This window comes from Dendrobates tinctorius, unplaced genomic scaffold, assembly GCF_039654945.1.
Source record: "Dendrobates tinctorius isolate UK_male_01 unplaced genomic scaffold, ASM3965494v1 ptg000008l, whole genome shotgun sequence".
Taxonomy (NCBI): domain Eukaryota; kingdom Metazoa; phylum Chordata; class Amphibia; order Anura; family Dendrobatidae; genus Dendrobates; species Dendrobates tinctorius.
This window is the reverse complement of record NW_027361676.1, coordinates 61,375,281-61,399,103: the sequence shown is the minus strand read 5'-3', so window position 1 is coordinate 61,399,103 and position 23,823 is coordinate 61,375,281. Positions and strand designations below refer to the sequence as shown.

General features: G+C 40.3%; 1 long non-coding RNA gene across 1 annotated transcript in view; it reads right to left on the bottom strand.

Annotated features, from left to right (window-relative positions):
* LOC141092017 (uncharacterized) overlaps window positions 1–23,823 on the bottom strand; it is a 1,925,499-nt gene that overhangs the window by 285,486 nt on the left and 1,616,190 nt on the right. The window contains exon 6 of the long non-coding RNA XR_012232651.1: window positions 6,801–7,067. This is a non-coding gene — a long non-coding RNA (uncharacterized lncRNA). The remainder of the gene's footprint in view (window positions 1–6,800; window positions 7,068–23,823) is intronic.

Below are 23,823 nucleotides of genomic sequence, written 5' to 3'. Positions count from 1 at the left end.
GGACATTATGAACAGCCTGTGCTTCTGGAGACACACAACTGTATATTAGGTGGGCTCTCATCACTACAGAAATGCTAAACATGTGGGTGCTAAAAGTGGTTTAGGCACACTGGGGCTCAGAAGGGGGGCATTTGGATTTGGGAGCGGAGAATTTGCTGAATTTCTTTTGGTGGATGTGGAGCCATTTTGCTTTTCTAGAACCTTTGTGCTACCAGTAATGTGGAAGCCCCCTATATTTCCGTTAACAGTTGATGGACCTGAGTGAGGACTTGTTTTTTTTGTGGACTGAGTGGAAGATTTTATTGGGAGCATTTTACATAATGTTTGGGATCACAGTAATCCGGCACTCTATCCTGACCACTTACATTTGGGTTTCCATCTAAATCTCTGTGATGTGTTTCAGAAGTGCACTAAACTGTGGCCGTCGGCACTTTTATGCAATCCTAAAAAGATGGACACCCCCGGATCACAGGTCAGACGGCATCCACAGTGCCTCTATCTGCCTCATTATAGGGAATGTTCAGCCAGAGGTTTTGTCTGAATCACGTATTTCAGAGATTTACAGGAAAACCCCTGTATAAGCACTCAGCTCAGAGCGCAGGATAAACGTGAGCCAAGCCTTACTGCAAACTTTGGGAAGCAGAATGAAAAAAATCAACAGCACGTAAACAATTGGTTTTAATTATTTTTTATGCCATTCCTCATGTAGCATAATTAATTAGGCGACTCTATTCTTCAGGTCAGTGTGATTACAGCTATACCAGATTTTATGTTTGGCTGCTGTCACACACTACAGTAAAAGGTACTTTTTATTGGGAAAACCAATTTTTGTATCACCATATTTTGAGAGCTATAATTTTTTCATATTCTGGCTGAGAGAGTCATGATAGGGTTTGCTTTTTGCAGGATGAGCTGACATTTTTATTTGTACCATTTTTTGAGCACATGACGTTTTTTGATCACTTTCTGTTCAGATTTTTGGGAGACAGAATGAACAAAAATGAGCAATTTAGTTTTTTTATTTTTTATACTGTTCCATGTGTGGTAAAATTGATAAGGCATTTTTATTCTTCACTTCAGTGCTATTAAAGCTATACCTATTTTTTATGTTTTGGCGCTTTTACACAGTGAAAATTATTTTATAGGAAAAAAAATAATTTTTGCATCGCTTTATTCTGAGAGGTATAACTTTTTTATATTACTGCTGATGGAGCTATATGGTGGCTTGTTTTTTGCGGGACAAGATGACATTTTCAGCACTACCATTATTATTTATATATGTCTTTTTTATCCCGTTTTATTGCACTTTTTGTTCGGTGGTGTGGTGATAAAGCATTGTTTTTTGCCTCATTTTTATTTTTTTATATTGTTCACTGAAAGAGTTAACTAGTAGGACAGTTTTATAGAGCGGGTCATTACGGAGGCGGCAATACCAAATATGTGTACTTTTACTGTTTTTTTATTTACATAAAAAAAATATTTATTGGTAAAAATATTTATTTTTATTTTTTTTCTTCATTTGGGGACTTTAAAAAAATATTTTGCACATTATAATATTTTTATATTGGGGCATTACTATTTTACAGCAGATTGCTGATCTGACATTTTGCACTGTAGGTTATAATATCAGGATCTGACAGGCAAGGAAGGAGGCATGCCGGTGCCTGCTCTCAGCAGACACTCACAAGCCACCTTCCCTGCAGAATCTGGAAGGACCCCACGAACATCTTGATGCTGGGCATCTCCATGGGGACTATCTCAACAATGTGATCGCATTGAGTTGTTCTGTTGGACGTGGGCAGGGAGCCCCCCTGCATGATGCTTCTCTATGCTGCTGTCACTAATGACAGTGGCATCAGAGGGGTTAAATGGCCATGATTGGTGCTAACACCGATTGTGGGTGTTGCTGCGGGATGTCAGCTGTCACATACAGCTGACACCCATACACAATCACCGCGACGCTCAGCATGAGGTCACACGATCGCAGCGCTGTAGTAGTACTGCTCTCAGCATAAGCGCACCTCCCACAGAGCAGTACTAGTGCGGTGCATGTCACGAAGGGGTTACTCATCACTGTCTGCAGAATTGTTTCATTTTTTGTAATTATAGTGACAGCTTTTTCATTTAATACAGTAATTTTGCAGTGGCATTTGATATATACAGTTGCGCAGTGTTATTATTGGTCATACTGATCTTTTGTTCTTTATACAATGTGTATAGATATGTAGAAGTAGCATATGCTCATTATATTGTGGTAATGGTTGTGTTCATAGTGGCATAGGATCATTTTAGCCTACTACAATGGTATTATTGTAAATAATGGTCTTTGTTTGTAACAGTACATATAATTATTTAGCTCTTTTATTGCAGCAACAGTATTGCATGATAAAATGCAATTCTATGTGTAACCTATGTGTGCTTAGATCTCCACTACAGGAAAGATGCATATCTTTGAACCGTGTTAGCCAGTAAATAGAAAATTATTCAGAATTGCATTTTTTTCTGTGCTGTGTTGTGCATAAATATGTGATTTTTCAGATTTTGTCAATGCCTGATGAGGAGAACTGAGTAGTCTCGAAAACTTGGAATATGTTACCATCTTTTCAGTTAGCCATTAAAAGGTATCAACCACTGAGGACTCTCAATTCTGAATATTTTTTTAGATCTTCACTATCACAAATCTCTGTTGGATAGAGCATGCTGACAACATTCATGATAATTTGGTGATTTCCATTGAGATTTATACTTGAATGCCAGGGAAGGATGCAATGGGCATGACTCCAATCATAAACTGTTATGGATGAGTCACCGAAGGAGGAAAAAACAAAAATAATAGCTAAGTCCAGAAAACCAGAGAAGTTGGCAGCTATCGGATTGCAGACCCTTAAACCTATCCACAACAACTAGCAGTAGCCGTCGGGGGTTCCTACGGTGCCCTAGACCCCTCGATCACAGCCGGAGAACTAAATTAGCCTAAAGACAGAAAGTGGAAATCTAAACTGCCCCAGAGCAGACCCCAAAGCAATTGGCAGCCCCCAACATATAATGACTGTGAAGCAAGATGAAAAACACTAACACAGATAGAAAGATAGGTTGAGCAAATGATGGGGCCCAAGCTAACTAAATAGGACAGGATAGAAAAGCTGCTGTCTGCAATCCGCAAAAACTCTATCCAAGAATGTACCAACAGACTGATAGGAAAAACAGGCCCTGAAGTCGCTAGGCTTCAAAAAGACTATATCAGCACTCAGGTATATTCTGAAGACAGAGCCAGAGATCAACAGATCAGAGACAAAAATGGAATTCAGCTCACCCCCGGCCGGGGATGGCTGAACTCCAAAAAACAAGGCAAACAAAGCCAGAACTAAAGTGTACAACAAGCAGAGCAAAACTTAGCTTTGAGAAGCAGAAGTCAGACTGGTCTCCAAGAATCCAGCAGGAAAATCACCAGCAAGGCAGCAGGGCGTCGGCTGCCTTATATCCAGTCATCAGTTCCTGTGACCCAGTCATCATCTACCTGCTCAGCTGTTTGGTAATCAGCCTCACTACCTTCCTTCGCCAGAAGAGGGAGTTCATCAGACCTCACTGGTGAAGGGAAAAATGAACTCACAACAATAAACTGTTCTAGTGAAATTAAAGCTGAGCCCTAAATGGTTGCTACAGGCAATAAAGATAGTTTTATTATTGCACCATTCTGATGAGTAAGACCCAATGATCATTATCTTGTATAAATAAAAAAGTGAATTTGTTTGGCTTGCATGGCCCACCCTGTATCATACTGTAGTAAACTGAAGTCAGACAAAGTATCTTTAGTTTCTCATCGATAATACTACTAATACCTTAACAAGTTGATTATTCAGAGCAGAAGAATCTTTAGAAGTGTCAGATTGTAGCTTAATCAACATTTATGCGTGATCCATATTTGAATGGAAAACACTTGCTGCCTTCAGGCAAAATTATGTTTCTATCTGTTTGCTATTTCTGATCCTTGAACCTAAGCACAGAGTGTTACAAATCACATTTAGCAACAATTATCTACTGGCATTTCATGAAAGAGAAACTAGCGTGATTAATGAAAAGTGACATTCATTGAAGGCTCCGGTATTTTGTTCTACTTTGGTGACTAGGTGACTTTGATACATTAAGAGGTGACCTTTGCTTATAAGAAGGTTAAAGAGAAGGAACATTGTTGTTTACAAAAAAAATGCAGTCTCAAGAGAACACTTATATTAATGCAGCGCTGACAAAGGGAAGGAAACAAAGGAAACGGAATAAAAAAGTAGAGGAATTATAATAATCAGAATATTAAGTATTAGAAAATTGTAACACTGGCATAACTACAGTGGGTGAAAGGGTTACAGCTGCATCCATTACCCTTGTCCCACAAGAGAAAATCAATGCTATTAAAGTCCTGCAATAATTGAGGCCCTGTTGGAGACTTTACATTGGGTCCGACAAGCTTTAAGGTATGTCACAGAACAACAGGTGTAATTAATAAAGTATCTATGTAATCTATCTACCAACCAAGCTGCCTATCTGTCTTCAGATGTGTCCTTCCTTCTCCATTTGCTAAACAAGCCATACTGCATGCCAATATTAATAGCACAAGATGTAAAACCTCTTAACCTCTATAGATGACATTTGTATCTACCTACCTATCAACCAGATGCAAATGTACCACTGGTGTGACAAAGAGATAAAGGGGCTCACTTCCAGCTCAAAATTAGGTGGAATTGTACATTATGATGAGCTATTGGATTCCAAAGGACCTGATATATCACTTTTGCACGGAGGCCCTCTTATGTCTGTGTCAGTTTATGTATCTATCTACCTATCATAAATATTGTTTTCTCTATCTAAAAAAATAAAGGCAGCACCAGAAACAGGGGGCAAGAGTGCAGAGCCTCCCAGGCATAAACTAATCCTCCAAAAATAGAAATTATGAAAAATTTATTGGCCCATAGTAATGGCCTTGTTTCGGTCTAAGCTTGAGAAAGGTTCTCAAATGGGCCGAAATGTTGCCGTTACTATGGGCCATTAAAATTTTCAAAATTTCTAGTTTTGTAAGATTGTTATATGTCAGAGAGGCTATATCTATGTATCTATCTATCTATCTATTTATCTAGTACGCTAATACACAGTGATTTTGGTGCAAACAATGGTTATACATTAAATTTATTGTGCTGATTAAGAACATGACTTCGTTTTTGCCATAATTTCTGAGATATATAATAATTAATTAATAACTGTAGAATTCTGGCTTCATAGAGTCGCTTTTATAGCATCGTAAGCCTACAAATTGAAATATAAAATAATTATATGGGATATTTAATTACCTACGACTAGTGTTGAGCGATACCATCTGATATTGAGAAATATCGGATTGGATTGGATCGGACCGATACCCAAAAAGTATCGGGTATCGCTGATTCCGATACCGGAAACCCCATTCAAGTCAATGGGACAGAAATATCAAAACTAAAAAAACCCTTTCTTTACTTGTACATCCAGATTGGAAGGGGGGAAGAGTGTAGGTGGTGCATGGGCCGACACTGTGCATGTCTGTGTGTGCGGGCGGGGTCTGTACGGGCCTCTCGGGGGTCTGTGCGGGCCTGCCGGGGGTCTGTGCGGGCCTGCCGGGGGTCTGTGTGGGCCTGCCGGGGGTCTGTGCGGGCTGCCGGGGTATGTATGGGCCTGCCGGGGGTCTGTACGGGCCTGCCGGGGGTCTGTGTGGGCTGCCGGGGGTCTGTACGGGCTGCCGGGGTATGTATGGGTCTGCCGGGGGTCTGTACAGGCCTGCCGGGGGTCTGTGCGGGCTGCCGGGGGTCAGACCCCCGGCAGCCCGCACTGACCCCTGGCAGGCCCGCACAGACCCCCGGCAGCCCACACAGACCCCCGGCAGGCCCGCACAGACCCCCGGCAGGCCCGCACAGACCGCGCATCATGATGCGCACAGACCGAACATCATGATGTCATCATTTCAGCAGCCAATCACAGCCACAACACTGGCTCATTGCATTATGGGAACTTCCGATTCCGGTATCCGACATTGTAAAAATGTTGGTACTAGGTATCGGAATTCCGATACAGCGAATATTGGCCGATACCCTATATTTGCAGTATCGGAATGCTCAACACTACCTACGCCGCTATTAAAGACCGATCAAAAGTTGTTGCATTTGTTATCACACACAAGTTGCATTGGGTAAATGCATTATTTTCATGGATGAATTATTTCAAAAACTAGAACCGATTCAGCAAAGGTAATGGGATTTTTAAAATCAGCATCCTCAAAATACCCTAGATCAAATCACAAAACCTTGGCATCTGTTTTTTCCCTTTTTTTGTAGGCCTGTGTTATCTCTTTGTCTATCAGTCTGTCTATCTAGCTGTCTTTTATTACATTTTTACATCTTGTTGAGTAAACAGCCAAGATTTTTTGCTGTCTGAAAACAAAAATGCTATGTTAATATTTTACTTTTCCCTCCTGACAAATGACACTTGTCAGCATTATCATGTGATAAAAGCTATTCTTACACTGCCTTGTTCTGCAGACAGAGGCAGGAAATATATTAGGAAATTGACACCTGCTGTGCAGGAAGAAAGTATAGCAATAATTAATATATCGTGTCATTTGAACAATCATAATTCTTGCTTCCCATTGTTACTATTTTGAGGACTTGATTAAAAACCTTTGAACCTCAGATTTCATAAATTTAATTACTGTACTAAGTTACAGAAATATCCAATATGTATTTGAGAGTATTTACTTGGCACATTAAAGGGAATCTGTCACCTACCTTTTGGCGGGTGATGAAAACGAGGTCAGTCCGATCCGATGGGCTGTGTTTCCGATAGTAGACCTTATGACACTACTGGTTCAAAAATTTAAGCAGTTCTTCTTTGTTTGATGGCTTGTGATAATACAGCTTCCTGTTGATTACATTCCAGAGGTTTTCATTGGGGTTCAGGTCTGTAGATTGGGCTGGCCATGACAGGGATTTGATGTGGTGGTCCTTCATCCATACATTGATTGACCTAGCTGTGTGACATGGTGCATTGTCCTGCTGGAAAAAAAACAGTCCTCAAAGTTGGGAACATTGCCTGAGCAGAAGAAATCAACTGTTTTTCCAAGAAAACCTTGTATGCAGCTTGATTCATACGTCCTTCGTAAAGAATAACCTGCTCAATTCCAGCCTTGCAGAAGCATCCCCAGATCATAACTGATCCTCCACCAAATTTCACCATGGGTGCAAGACACTGTGGCTTGTACACCTCTCCAGGTCTCCATCTAACCATTAGACGACCAGGTGTTGTGTAAAGCTGAAAATTAGACTCATCAGAGAAGATTACCTTACTCCAGTCCTCTATGGTTCAAAACTTATGGTCTTTGGCAAGCTTCAGCCTGGCTCTCCTTTGTTTCTCATTGATGAAAGGCTTTTTTCCCCAACAAAATAAATACTACACTGAGTTGAACCTGTTTTAGGCAATTTCTATTTTTTACTTTTACTTCTCACCTTTGAATCAATTTAAGTTCTTGGATGCCTTTATTTTTACATATAACCATACATATAAGCATCCTGCATATCAAAAGCTTGGCATAGTGACATTTCTGTCATTCACTTTGAAAATCAAACCTATTCTTCCTGATTTTTTAAGTCAGAAATAATAATGAAGTGCATTTTGTCTGCTAAGCAATCATAATCACATATAGCAAATAATTCAAAACACAAACCCTGGAGAGTGCTTTTAAGGTATTACTGCTACAATTATAGTACTTAATACAACCGTTTGCCCCCAAATCTAATAATGGTTTACATACATAATGAAAATTAATAGTGTATGGAATTTACTTATTCAGACTATTACTACATATTGACTTGATCAAATCTCAGCAAGTTGATTACCAATGTGATTTTTTAATGGTTTAACAATTTCTACAGAATGGTTTCAAGGGAGTACGCAAGCTATGGTAAATCATAAAATTCATTTTGTATTGCATCAATTCATTCATCCGTGTTCCGACTAATCACCTCATTTAAAAATTCAATAAACCTAAATACCTGGATTTATGGTGCTTTGTCAGAGTGAACAAGGGAATATAAGCAGCGCGCAACAACATGTCTATTGTGACTTAAAGACCAGCATTGAGTTGAAAACAATTAAAAAGACTCTGCAGCAATAATTATATTCACAGTGTTAGCAAATAAAATAAATTAAAACCGATTTAATTTCTGCTGTGGGAGATAGAGAGGAAATACTGAAAGGCTTTAATGCAGACACTTAAGACATTAAAGTAGTGTTAAAGTGAAACTTTAAACAGTCTATAAAGTGTTGCTGCAGCATTAGGAGTTCTTAATTGCAATGAGTGTATATACAGTATGCTGCACAGGGGCATTTTAAGACTATGTTGCTCTGTAACATTTTATAATGGTTCACTAAATTTCTATCTACTGTAGAGTAGATTAAATTAAGTGAAATAGCCTTAAAATGTGTCAGACGTGATTGAAAAATAATGGCACAACAAGGATTTAAACTATATGCAGCCTATGGGAAAATAAATATTTGCTTGATTTTTTTGTTTTGTATTAGAATTTACTCTTTCCTCTTCAATATCTCATGATATTTTTCCATGTATTTCAGCATATGATGGCATGTATAATACATAAAAAAAAACTAATTAACTTGTTTTAGCTTCTGTTGATGTAAACTTATTACCGCATATACTATAAAACATTGAGGTTCTTATCTGGAGTTTCTACTGAACAGAGTTCAGTATAAAAAGTTAACAGTAGATAATAATAAACAAAAATGATGCAAAAAGTTAATTTTGAGATTTGTAACATTTCACAAAATGCTACAAGAATATAATTAAAGTTACAGTCATGCACTACTTTCCAAAAGCTGTCTACACTATGTGACTGATATGACCTAGAAAAGAATATACTGCATAAAGTTAACTAATATTGGAGGCAAAATAGATGACACCTCGAGACTGAGCACTGACAGTATGCAAATAATGAAATGTTGTGCACTAATATATAACCCTTTCTTAACGGCTAAGGTGACCATTAATGAAAAATATACTTATCTCAAAGACCAACACCATTCCTCCTTTGAGATCACTCATCATTCTTTAATCTTGTGACCACTGCAGCTAATGAGTGATCAATAATCAGTTGCATCCTTGAGGGTTCTGTCAGCGTAGATTCATCAGCTGATGTCCAGAAGAGTCAGTCTAGAGACAGAGGCAGCCCCCTTTTATATTCCACAGCTCTCATTCAGGACATTCTCCCATGGGATTGGGCAAAAGTGAATGGAGGTAATTTCTTATTGTTCAATTAGACTGCATATTTGTCATCCAAGTTGTGCAGACCAGTGTGCTGCAGAGGGCTGATGCAATATGTAATCAGCAGGCATTCCACAAATTAAAATACAACAAAGGTCAATGGACAGACTTACATGAAACAATGGCTCATGCTCCTTAACCTGCTGAACATATAAATATGTATATATATGTATATATATATATATATATACAGTATGTACATTATACATATTATATGAGTGGTCATACCCATACTGCTAGGCTCTGAACTTGGGTTAAGCTGCGTATTATTATAATTATAATTACTGCATAATGGGATAGGATCTTGGAAGCGCAAATAACCCTTTTAATTCATGATTGATTTTAGGCATATTGCAACATTTCTTACAGGTAAGGTAATGCTAATGATAAATCATATGAACATAAAAACTCTTTTAAAACACTTAAAAGAGAATGAAATTGTTCAAGTCACAGAAGGTCTGAATTTATCAGTTAGCCCTTTAATTAAATTCAGAGAAGTAATCAGATGTAAAATGAGAAATGGCTGAGAGCACTACTGAATTATTTCAGCATTCATACCTATGACTGTCAATCTATGAAACGCTATTTTAAATATGTCACGTAAATCATAAGAGCTGGTACTTCTTCCAGTGATTCATTTTGGCTCTGTTCTATGATTTACAGTGAAATGCTTCTATTTCTCTTTCAGGGAATTTCTTGATCTCTTCAATGTGATTAATCTCTCAAGTTTGAACGATCATAGTTTTTTACATGAGTGACTATCACAATATTTCAGAATATAAATTTGTCAAGTTCGGTTTTTTACACATATGTTTTTTTAATGCGCTAACACAAAGACACCCATTAATTTAAAACCTTGCATACACATTTTTAGAACAGATACAATACATTATAAGTCTGTCCTTGCAGAATAAATTACTTATTGTGTGACTAGACAGTGTGAAATGGATTGTTGAGAAGAAAAGTGCTAGTTGTAGGCAAATATAGAATATAGTGGGACATTTTCCTTGAATTAGTTGTTGTGCCTGACAAATATTTAAGTCAGGTGTTTTGATAGAAATAACACATATTCAGTTAACTATTAAATTTATAGTTGCATTGGCATTTTTGGTTAAAATTCTGGACAGTACACTATATGATCCAACTGAAAGCAATGAACCATCGTAGATTGTTTCATACTTGCACACGCAGACATTACCACTACTATTGGAAAAAATGTCAGAATACAGATGTGTGCTTACAGACTTTTCCTTAATTTTATATATCTTAAGATGTGTGGTTTAATGTTTAAAATAGTTAAACAAGTTTCAACATTTTGCACTGCTCTGTTATGAGTTGTCTATGCTGTACAGTGGGGAAAAAAAGTATTTAGTCAGTCAGCAATAGTGCAAGTTCCACCACTTAAAAAGATGAGAGGTGTCTGTAATTTACATCATAGGTAGACCTCAACTATGGGAGACAAACTGAGAAAAAAAAATCCAGAAAATCACATTGTCTGTTTTTTTTTTCATTTTATTTGCATATTATGGTGGAAAATAAGTATTTGGTCAGAAACAAGCAATCAAGATTTCTGGCTCTCACAGACCTGTAACTTCTTCTTTAAGAGTCTCCTCTTTCCTCCACTCATTACCTGTAGTAATGGCACCTGTTTAAACTTGTTATCAGTATAAAAAGACACCTGTGCACACCTTCAAACAGTCTGACTCCAAACTCCACTATGGTGAAGACCAAAGAGCTGTCAAAGTACACCAGAAACAAAATTGTAGCCCTGCACCAGGCTGGGAAGACTGAATCTGCAATAGCCAACCAGCTTGGAGTGAAGAGTGGGAGAATGTCCTATGGTCTGATGAAACCAAACTGGAACTGTTTGGTAGAAACACAACTTGTCGTGTTTGGAGGAAAAAGAATACTGAGTTGCATCCATCAAACACCATACCTACTGTAAAGCATGGTGGTGGAAACATCATGCTTTGGGGCTGTTTCACTGCAAAGGGGCCAGGACGACTGATCCGGGTACATGAAAGAATGAATGGGGCCATGTATCGTGAGATTTTGAGTGCAAACCTCCTTCCATCAGCAAGGGCATTGAAGATGAAACGTGGCTGGGTCTTTCAACATGACAATGATCCAAAGCACACCGCCAGGGCAACGAAGGAATGACTTCGTAAGAAGCATTTCAAGGTCCTGGAGTGGCCTAGCCAGTCTCCAGATCTCAACCCTATAGAAAACCTTTGGAGGGAGTTGAAAGTCCGTGTTGCCAAGCGAAAAGCCAAAAACATCACTGCTCTAGAGGAGATCTGCATGGAGGAATGGGCCAACATACCAACAACAGTGTGTGGCAACCTTGTGAAGACTTACAGAAAACGTTTGACCTCTGTCATTGCCAACAAAGGATATATCACAAAGTATTGAGATGAAATTTTGTTTCTGACCAAATACTTATTTTCCACCATAATATGCAAATAAAATGAAAAAAAAACAGACAATGTGATTTTCTGGATTTTTTTTTCTCAGTTTGTCTCCCATAGTTGAGGTCTACCTATGATGTAAATTACAGACGCCTCTCATCTTTTTAAGTGGTGGAACTTGCACTATTGCTGACTGACTAAATACTTTTTTTCCCCACTGTATATGTGTAAATGTGACCAATACATATTGCACAATCACTGATGGTTTAATTATCAGAATATTGCATTGAGAAATTTCATTTTATTTAAATACTTATTATAATGGACTATTTATTATAAAAAATAATCGCAGTTTTTGTGCCTTATCTATAATCAATTTGTAAAAGATTTTTTTTTAATTGATTTATTCTGTGTAAAAGAACCTGACAAAAACTTAACCCCTCTCCAAATCATTAATATGATTATGCAGCAATATCAAAGATAAACATATTGATTGCTTTATGACCCCAAAGCATTGGTCTAGAAGCAAGAAAAGATATTAGTACCCTCCACTGCCTAATTAACAGGATGTTTGCTTTGGCATATGGCCAATGACCTGACAAACAGCCAGAGGAGGGTGCTGCTAGTTAGGAAATATATCATGAGCTGAAAAGCTGTAAGTGCATCATCACAACTAAATGCACTTCTGGAAACAACTTCGGAATGCTAGGAATAAAAGCAAAAGCAATACATCGGTGCTCCTTCTAGTGCAAACTGAAGCTGCAGGTGCTTGAGCAGCCTCTGTGCTGATGGCTAGCAGTGATAAAAGATGCAAAAACAAAGAGGGCACCATGCTAAAGTTGCTGCTGGGTGGGCCAGAAATACCTGGTCACAATAAACAGTCAAAGAAACAATGACTGAAAAGGTAGACAGTATAGCATATAGATAATAAAATGCCTGCTTACCTTGGGGTGATTAGGTGCTCAGCAGAGAAATGAGAATGAAGTGGAATGGAGGGTCATGCAGGCTAACCTGCTGGGCTGCTGACCCACAGGTTAATCCACAAGAATGACTACAGCAGGAAGATCTTCAGCGCTGTAGCAGGGGGAGGTGAGCTCAGAAATTCACTCATACTCACGCAGGACCACAACAGTACATGAAGGGTGTTAAGTGCACCGAGTAGAGGAAGGCTGGGGACCAGAGAGCGTCCTCCCCTGGATGGAACCCACCTTACCCTCACCAGAGACTGGGTGCACACGGCGTGCGCCTGCCGGAAGACGCCGCTGCTAGAATGCCCCCATCTGCCTATAATCCTGCTGAAATCAGCCTGAGGATATGTATTTATTAAGGTGCAAAAATATATGTTGGAAAAGTATAAAATTAAAATTGTAGAAAACTTTATTAGAATTAATTGTATTAAAATGAGTGGAGGAAGTAGCCCTAAAACATGTCCATATACTGTAAGGTATACAATTAAAATTAGTATATGAATATATACAATGATACAAAAACATGTACACATATAAATAAGTTAATATATCATAAAATTACACCCATACTACTCTATTAAAGAATAAAAATCAAAAAATATGAAAAAAAATAAAGGAAAACATAAAGGATTGTTCTGAAATAAGACATAAAGTGTATAGCTAAGTATCATGAGAAGGCATAAAGTTCTTTTTCGTGGTTTAACCCTTTAGGGGCTAGGCAATCAAGGGTAAAAATCCATTTGGATTCGGTACGCAACATCTGTTTAAGATAGTCGCCCCCTCTCATGTTTTTATGTACCCTCTGAATGCCACAAAAAAAGTGCCCCTTTCACTGATCTCTTATGATAGTCCTTAAAATTCCTAGATAAGGGATGTCCGATAAAGCCCTTCTCAATATTATTAAAATGCTCCTTGATCCGATCTGTGAGCTTGCGTTTTGTGCACATCACTAGCTCTGCCCATTGGCACAAGGTCGTGGGGCACCAATGGGTTGGCATGACAAACTGGGGTCTCCATGAGACCCTTATAGTTGTCATTACTGATCTGTTATGAGCGCAGACTAGTGACCAGCATTCAAATCAGATGAGCATTTCTGTTACACATAGCAGGGATGAAGCATTGCTATGTGTAACACAAGCCTTTTTGCAATTTCACAGCACTTGAATTTTTTTTCCTGCTTACAGCACAATATACGGTAAAATTAATGGTATCATTCTAAAGTACAACTCGCCCCACAAAAAACAAACCCATGTTCATATTCTGGGATAAATAAAAAAGTTTTGGGTCTGGGAAGAATGGGAGCAAAAATGAAATTGTAAAAATGGAAAATCCTAAGGTGTTGAAGGGGTTAATGGTTTGGAGGAAGGGGTAAAAGGTTCTGACAGATTATTTGTAAGAAACAGGCATTTTATGCATTGGGTACTTGATATAGTATCTAGAGATGTTCTTTTAAAGAAGATTATGGCATCGATCAATCATGACCTGTATTGTTTAAACCGGTCTTGTTGAGTAGGTGTGCTGGAGTCAGACTTTCCTGATTAATTAAGAAGCACCATCGGACTAGTTGTGTGCATCTCTGTGGAAACTGGAGTGAGATTTGTAGCATTAGTAACTCTGTCGCTCGTCATACATTTAGCAAACAGGGTTGCCACGTTTCCATCCACTTTGTCAAAACTGGGTGAAAATGGTGTGAGAATATCAAGAGCCTGAATATTTTAGCAAATCCTCATGTTCTAACCAAGTTTTGTAACTTTTCAAAGCTTTTTAAGTTAGAATTTCCAGCATAAAAGCCCTAAAGTCTGATTACTGGGTAAAGGAAGTATTGTGTATACAAAAATCTTATACTCTCGAAGTATAGCACTATTTTTTGTATGACTTTTACTTTGAATACAATCCTTCAATATATTATTCCTTTTATGACAGTGTTTTTTTTGTCTGAATGCCCAGAACTAATTTAAGTTTTCAGAATTTTTCATTTTTGCAAAGTTGCAAAATTTTTTGCAAAACTTTTTTGCTTGTTTGTATTTAAGTTTACCCCAAAATGTTTTCTTCTTTTTGGTTGGGCATATGAATCTTTTTTATTATTAAAAATTGGATGGAATATTATAATCTGTCTCTAAGTACAATGTCATCATGAGTAGTAGGGACTGAATTCCAGAGTACATGACTGAGCCCACGGTCACCATGAGCATGGGTATCGTAGCATAGTACTGTCAGGAGCAAAAATGATACATACTTACCAGTAAATAAAATTAAAAATTATGGTATTTACACTAGGCCTCTCTTTTAAGTACCCCCAGTAATTCCTTAAAACCACTAACATTTGAATAAGGTTTTGCAAAAAGCTTCTCCATTGCTGTACAATTTTGTTTCTGCAAAACTGGGATTGTGACATGAATGAATAGACAAGATTTCATTAAAAGTAGTGACAACAGGCCAGGTCACACAATGTCATATTTAGTGATGAACAAAATTGTTTGAAAAATTATCGACAAACAAAAATTCAGCACGTATATGGAACATTCACATTAGTGATTGGAAACACAAGCAAAATTTTATAAAATCAGATAAAATTGATAACATTCTATAGAAAGTGCGGGAAAATATTTGCGTTGCCAGTAAAGTATTTTCAGCACTTTGGCCATGATAATGGTGTCAATCATGAGTATGTGGCATGTATTTGATGAGGGGAGGGGTGTTTGCAGAGCTCATAGGCGCAGCATGCTTGTAAGCAGTAATTTTTTTTAACTTTGTGTGTGCACATTGCAGCTAGCCAATCAGGGTGCCGGAAACATCCATAATGTCCTGACACAACAGCTTGTGTCGTTGGCTGCTGAAATCACATGTCCTTCTCCATATGAAAAGCAGACAACTTGATTTAGCATCATTTTGACACTGTAAAAGCGCAGAGATGTTGCTCCTGATGCTGGCACCGTTAGCAGATAGATTTTAGGTAGTTAGCTGTTTCTTAGTCAGATAGTTTAGCTAGATAGTGTCCTGTGTCAACCTTCCAGCAATATTTTGTTTGCCATTACTGAGGTCCACAGACAAAGACAGCAGGGCACATGTCATACAAGTGTATTGCGCACTGCTTCTATTGTGCTCCTTGCATGAGTATACAATTCTAAATCTTATTTTTTCACTTGCTAAATGTTAAACAGCATGCCATATGGTATTACACTTTGTAATTTAGTGGTGTGGTGACATTGTTCTGTGATTTAAGCTGTTGTGCATGAAAAAATATTTTTTGGAGGCATTTGCTACCGTGATTCACCTTGCTATTTAGTGGAAGTGAAATTCCACAATGTGGATAGCTCATGCACATTAAAAAAAATTATTATTTTTCTGTTGTAAAATGTGATACAGCCCACCGTATCCCTCATTGTCAATTTTTGCCAGTGATATGAAATTGTCTGCAGACCTCACGCACATTAAAAAAAAATTCTGTTGCTAAACGTGATACAGCCTGCCATATCCCACATTGTAATTTTGTTGCAGTGAAATTGTTGAGTGTGTAAAGGTGTTGCGCCAAAAATAAAAATCATTTTTGGAGTTTTACAAACGTGATACAGCAGGGTAAATATAACTTTGAAATGGTTTGGAGCATGTGTATATTCTAGGTTGTAAAGGCGTCACCCACAGTAACAAAGTTTGTTCAGTTGCTAATGTTGCACAGTAGGGGACATCTCATTTTCAAGTTGCTTTTAGCATCTAGCCTATGTTACAGAGGGCTCAGCCACAGGTCCGCCCCCCCATTTTTTTTCTGTTACTAACATAATACAGTAAGAGACATCTCACTTTAAAATTGTTTGTAGCATCTAGTCTTTGTTATAGAGGCCTCATCCACAGGCCCAAAACCAATTTTTATGTTACTAATGTCAAACAGTAGGGGACATCTCACTTTCAAATTGTTTGTAGCAGCTGCTCTATGTTCTAGAGACCTCATCCAAAGGCCCAAAAGAAATTCTTCTGTTACTAACGTCATACAGCAGAGGGGACATCTCACTTTCAAATTGCTTGTAGCATCTAGTTTATGTTATTGAGGCCTCATCCACAGGCCACAAAAATCTTGGTTTACTAAAGTCATACAATAGGGGAGACTTAATTTAAAAATTGCTTTCAGCATATCTTCTTTGTCATACAAGCCTCATCCACATTAAAACAATTATTTCTTCTGTGACTAATGCAATTCAGCACATCATATTTCACCTTGTCATTTACTGACACTGAAATTCAGCTGTTTGCAGAGCTGATGCAGATCTTAAAATATAATTTTAAACACAGAAAGAAGATGTGCTTGAGTGGATGGCAAGTACATCTTCAAGTGGCATCTCCTCCTCTTCCTCCACCTCAATATCACACCCAGTACAGTCCATAGAGGTGGCACTTAAGATACCCTTGCTCCCACATGTCACTTCTCTCCAACCGTACAACTGACTGTAGGGAACCACAGATGGGTGAGTCTAAAGAGATGTTCGCACATTCTATGCCATGGGCATCAGAATTGTACTCAAAAGCTCACAGAGTCAAGAGGACGAAACAAACACCGATGTCCAAAATGTTTTCAGCTTGGATCCGAGGCTGGAAGAAGTAGGGTCCGAGCAGCATCCTGACTATCATGACCAGATGTTTACCCCCATGTTGGAGGTAATACTGATGAGACTCAGATATCTGAGGCTCACACAGACTGTACTGTGCTGTCAGGTCAGAAAGAGAAGGAGGGTGAATCTATGGGCGAGGAATGTGATAACACAGAGGATGATGATCATGAGGTGTTAGATCCTAGTTGAAGTGAAACAGAAGCACACAGCTGAGTAGGTCAACTGAGGAGGAAGATGAGGAGGTTATGTCGCAGACACGTAGTGATGCAACCACGATGAGCTATGCATCCTCAGCTACAATAGTGGCTGTGCCCAGCCTTATTTGCAGGTCTGCAGCTCACAGGGGTGACAAGGGTTGCCTAGACTGGGCCTTTTTTGACAGCGCAAGAGATGAGCAAACTCACATAATCTGCCAACTTTGCAAAAAAAACTGAGTAGAGGGGAAAAAGGGCAATAAATTGACTACTGCATGTATGAACCATCACATGCGTTACTTTTGGAATCCCACTGCGCAAAAATGTGGACCAGCAGACCTCAACAACCATTAGCCGCCCCATTAATCACAACTGCTGCTTCTTCCTCCTCCTCTGTTACTGTGCCAAATATTGTGATGCAGGTCTTCAACCACAAAACCTAGGGTTCTTTACCTGCTCCAGTCACGCTGACTGAGAGCCTGCCATCAGTTGTAATGAAAGCAATCATGGCTTCTGTTTCTGACCCATCTCAGAGAACAAGCACACCACAACTTTCTAAATCCACTGTAGCATTTCTGCCTGCACCTCCATCATGATCCAGCAGTTTGTCCGGTTCACCGTACGCCAACCTCTCTCAGCACTGCAGCTATCCATGTCCCACAGTTGTGGTCACGTAAAAGATTGTTTCCTCCTATGCATGACAAAGCTGAAAGGTTGACCTCCACCATCTCCAATCTGTTAACCATGGAAATGCTGCCTTTCTGCCTGGTAGATACAGACGGTTTCTGATGATTTCTGCCACTATTTTTCTAAGAAGACTGTGCCTGTGCTACACCAGCATGTTGCAGACATCACCCACTAAATCTGTGTCTGCCTGGGTGTATTTCACCACAGTCTCATGGACAAGTATGTATGGCCAAGGGCGTTACATCTCACTGACTGGGCACTGGGTGACTCTGGTGGCTATGAGGGCAGGTGCTTATCCACAAGTCATGGAATCCATAAGGCTTGCAGGACAAACCTCTCCATTTAACACTTCCTCCACTGCTTTTGCCTCCTGTTCTATCTCCTCTAGAGCCTCCACCTGCACCCTCAAATTCTGCCTTAATGAGTCACGCCTTCAAACAGTGAAGAGAGAATCCCCACCACCTCGATACTGCGCAGCCAGGGCTCATTGCAATCAGGCAGTGATAAAATTGATATACCTTGGAGATTGCAGTCAAACAGCTGAAGAGTTGTGGACAGCTCTCCAGACCAAGTTTGAGCAATGGCTGTCTCTACTGAACATGCATCCAGGGAAGGCCATGTCTGATAATGGTGCAAACCTGGTGTGGCCCTACAGCAAGGCAAGCTCACACATGTGCCTTGCATGGCTCTTGTCCTCAACACATTTTCTCCACCACTATCCTGGCCAGGGTGAGCTGCTGCAAAAAGCATTGAAGCTGTGTGGTGTGGCATGGTGCCTGGCCATGTGGTTAATGGGAGGCATGTATCACAGAGATGGGTGGCCCTGTGATGGAAGCATGGGTTTGTTTTCTTCAACAGATCTACTGCTGAGTGTTTTGCTATACATTGGGAAGACTTCCAGGTGACTTTTAGAGATGGGTGGGTCTAGTCACCTACATACCCCACCCAAGAGGATGTGCTTGAACACCCAATATGGAGCCTGTGTATTTTTGTGTGGGCGGCAGTGCTGGCTAGTCTGAGCCAGAGTGAGGAGGCCTGAGATATACCTCTGGAGAGGATGCCTGTGAGGATAAGATGTATCCAGGTACCTGAGCAGTTGTCACGGATAGATAATGGACACTAATCTGTGTTAGTCAAACTGGGCTCAGCTAGGACCATGGTTTCTATGAAGCCAAAAGGTGGTCAGATGGCGCACGAGGTGCTGTATGTTACCAAGCTCCTGAGAGAGGTTTATGCTGTGTAAATAAACCGAATGGACTTTTTAACCCTAAGAGTCCAAGTAAATCCTTCAATGACCAGCTAAGTGACTACTCCCCGTCCACAGATAGTGGAGATGTGTAACAGTGTGCAATTCCACCATTTGCACCCCTCAGGTCATCGACTTGAATTGGCACAGAGGTCTTTGCCCATGCCAATTAACAGATTAACATGCGATGTGCCAACAGGGTGGAGTTCCATTCTGCACATGTTGCAGAGACTATGGCAGCAGCAATGAGCCCTGATGCAGTATATCATATTGTATAGCCTGTTCAAACACTCTACAGATGTGGTGCATATCACGTTTATGGAGTGGGTACAGATTAAAGACCTCTGCACACCTCTACACAGTTTCGAAATGGCTACTAAGATGGTTAGCGCTGATGATGCAATCATCAGCATCACGATTCCAGTCATCTATATGCTTGAGCAGACTTTTAATCACCTGCAGGAGGAAGTGGTGGTCCCAGAGGAAGAAGAGGAAGCAGAGGAGGATTGCGGTAAGGATAAAAGTGTCTCAAAGTTCCAGACTGTTGTCACTCAGGTGCGTGCCAAGGGAGGGTGGATTACTGTGATTGAGCAGGGCTGGCGATACCAGGCAAACTGTTAGTGAAGGTGCAAGAGCCGAGGAACAAATGAAGGAGGAAGAGGTGGTGGGCGAGCAATAATGATGAGTGTGCTTGCTCGGTAGTGCTTGACGCTCACCCGAGCATCTCATTGCTCGCGATGCTTGGCAAGAGCCGAGAATTTCTATGGTTGGTCGGTGGGAGTGCCAATCAACATGCAGGGATTCTCTGCCACACACTGAAATGCCGCAGCCATGTTGGTTGTGGCCTTACAGTGAATGGCTGGCCGCACAGGGCCATCAGGTCTATATAAAGCCTGGTGCCGCCCTGCTCGTCACAGTCAGCTCCGGACATAGGCAGTGTAAGGAGAGTTGCTGCAGAGATAGGGACAAATTTGGTGGTGTTTAAGTGTTAATGTGGGCATACCATATTGAATGCAAAAATCCAGCTAAACCAACAGTCCTTCTGAGGACTAATTACGGTGTATATAGATATCAGTAGTAGGTAGGTTAGGCAGGCATTGTATGCGGCATACTTCATTGAATACTGCAAGAAGGTCCATTCCATTAATGTCTTCTGCAGCTGCCTATTACAGATATTTACCGTATATACATAATCCCAGGTGTCATTGGCCAGGAATAATTTTTTTGCATTTTAATCCTGATTATTTCCTTCAAAAGCAATCCAGAGCACACATTTTGTTTTCTCCATTTGCTTGTTGACACTGCAGAATACAGCCAGATCCTTTCCATAGTACAGCATGAAAATCCAGCTATTTTAAACAGTGGTTTGGCCGTCACAGTGATCACATCTGAGTGCGCAGAAAATTCTGCCATTTCTATGTTGCTGTAAAATTTTACTGGAATGTCTGATACAATTTATTGACACCAGATTGCTTAAAAAAATAGTTACGTACAGGGCATTTAATTTAAACAGGGATTTGGCCGTCACAGTGATCACATCTGAGTGCGCAGAAAATTCTGCCATTTCTGGGCTACTGTAAAATTTTGTTGGAGTGTCTTATCCAAGTTATTGACACCAATTTGCTGAAAAAAATATGTACCTATAGGACAGAAATTTTATAATGGGTTTTGTCAGCCACATGTGTCGCTTATCAGTGTGCTCAAAACTGTGCCATTTTAGACCTCCATTGATTTTTCTTGCTGTGTCTTAGCCTAGTTATTGACACCCATTTGCTATAACAAAAATACAGACCAGATAATTGAAAGTGCAGTATCTCCTTCACAGGCATCACATATCAGTGCGCTCAAAAATGTGCCATTTCAGACCTTCATTGAATTTTTTTTGCTGTGTCTTAGCCTAGTTATTGATGTTCGTTTGCTGCAAAAAAAATAAAGGCCAGATATTTGACAGTGGGGTATCTCCGTCATAGGCATCACATATCAATGTGTTCAAAATTGTGTCATTTCAGGTCTCATTGCATTTTTTTGCGGTGTCTTAGCCTAGTTAGTGACACCAGTTTGCTGCAAAAAAATTGTTACTTATAGCCCATATACAGTATTTTAAACTGTGGTTTTGCAACACATGGATCACATATAAGTTCACTCCAAATTCAGCCATTTGTAGTGAACGTCAAAAATATTGTACTCCATTTAAAATGGGCAAGGTGCGTGGCAAGGGATAGGGAAGTGGACGTGATGGTGATAGTGCATGGAGAGGCCAAGGCCGAGGCAATGGGCAAGCTGAAATTAGGCCACAACAAACACCCACATCTTCTCGACCGACCTTCCTGTCCCAATTACTAGGGGACCGCAGCAGCACACCACTTTTGAACTCAGAGCAGTGTCAAAAGGTTGTTGGTTGGATAGCGAATAATGCTTCCAGTCACTTTGCCACCACCACCACCAAAATCCTGTCTTCCACATGGTTAAGGCTACTTTCACACTTGCGTTTTTTTGCGCTGCGCACTGTGCGCAGTGCAAATGCACATAAAAAACGCATCATGTTTTTGTGCGTTTTTTTGCGGGTTTGTGCGTGTTTTTTTAAAAAAGCGTGCGTTTTTTGCGCTGACGTGCGCATTACCATGCACACGTCAGCGCACCCATAGACTTTAATGGGTGGTTGGGTGAAAAAAAAACGCATTGCGTGTGCATGCGTTTTTTTGGGGCAAGTCGGAAGCTCAAAAAATGCAACAGAGTGCATTTTGTGTGCCCGATCGCACACTACAAAAAAAACGCATGCACATATAAACGCGTACAAACGCATATGTATGCGCACCCATGTTAAGAATAGGGAAAAAAATGCATGCTTTTTTTGCGCAAAAAAAACGCAAAAAAACACGTGTGAAACCAGCCTAAGTCTGAGTAGTCGTGAGTCTGTACCGCATATTCCTCACTCTGATCCTCCTTCTTCCCACCATGCCAAGTGCCTGGACACAAATGATCCCAAACTTTGACACCCAAAGAGCTGTTCACTTTTCTATTAAAAGATTCTGGACTCTCAAATGGTCCACTTGAAGCAGGGCAAGAGGAGATCCAATGTAGCGATGTCCAAATATTTGAGCAGCCATGGACACACTAGGGCGACGGTGGGAAAGTGTCACAAGAGGTGGACGATGATGAGACACAATAGCCAGAAAGTCAGGAGGAGGACCAGAGTGTAGAACAGGAGGATGAGGTAGTGGATGATGTAAATAACTGTCTTAAGCTGGCAGGAAGACATGCAGAGTGAGGACAGCAGCACACAGAGAGAGGAAGGCATAGCACCTGAACAGGCAGGAAGAAGCATTGTGGTGGCTGCAGACAGAAGGCAGGCAACCATTCTCCATAACACCAACATGACGGAAGTTGTCAGTACAAGTATTAGGTCTTCCCAAGTCTGATTGTTTTTTAAAGACTCTGCCGATAAACCCAAAAAGGCCATTTGCATCACCTGCTATGCCAGCATCAGCAGAGGTAGCAAAGCTACCAGCCTGACCACCACCAGCATGATCAGGCACATGGCAGCAAAACATCCAATTTTTTGGGCCGAACCCCAGGGGCCACGAACAGTGTCTGCGGGTCACACCACTGCTTCTTTTGCTGTTGTGCTTGAAAGACAAACCCATGTCCATGGTGCATGCAAAGATGCCTCCTGCCCTGCACTTCTCATTGTACACACTCAACTAGCGTCATCATTAAGCTCGTCCATGTCCTTGACCCAGCGCAGTGTTCAGTTGTCCATACCCCAGTTCTTGGAATGCAAGCACAAATACACAGCTAACACCTAACAGGACACACAACTAAATTCATACATTTCTCATCTGCCTGCACTCGAAATGTTGCCTTTTAGGCTTGTGGAGACGGAAGCTTTTTCTCAACCTGATGGCAGTGGTCGTCCCTCAGTACTCAGTCCCCAGCTGCCACTATTTCTCCTGGTGTGGCGTCCCTGCATTACACAAGCCCGTGTCCCAGAACATTAGCCGTGCCCTCAAAATTGCAGTTACTGGGAAAGTCCAGACAGTATGGTAGTACCAAATTAATAATAATGGGAACTTTGGTTTCATGGGGACATCCAGGACGTCTGTTCAAAGGGTTATTGGGGTGCATCTAAATTTGGAGCAAGGCATGCTTTTACTTCATGGGCAAACAGTATGGGAGTACAAACTAATAATAAATGGAACTTTGGTTTCATGTGGACATCCAGGACGTCTGTTCAAATAGGTTATTGGGGTTCGTGTAACTTTATGGCAGGGCAGTCCTTACATTCAATGCATTGGCAAACAGTATGTGAGTACCAACTTTCTGATAATGGGAACCCCTTCAAAGGGGTAATGGGGTGCGTCCAAATTTGG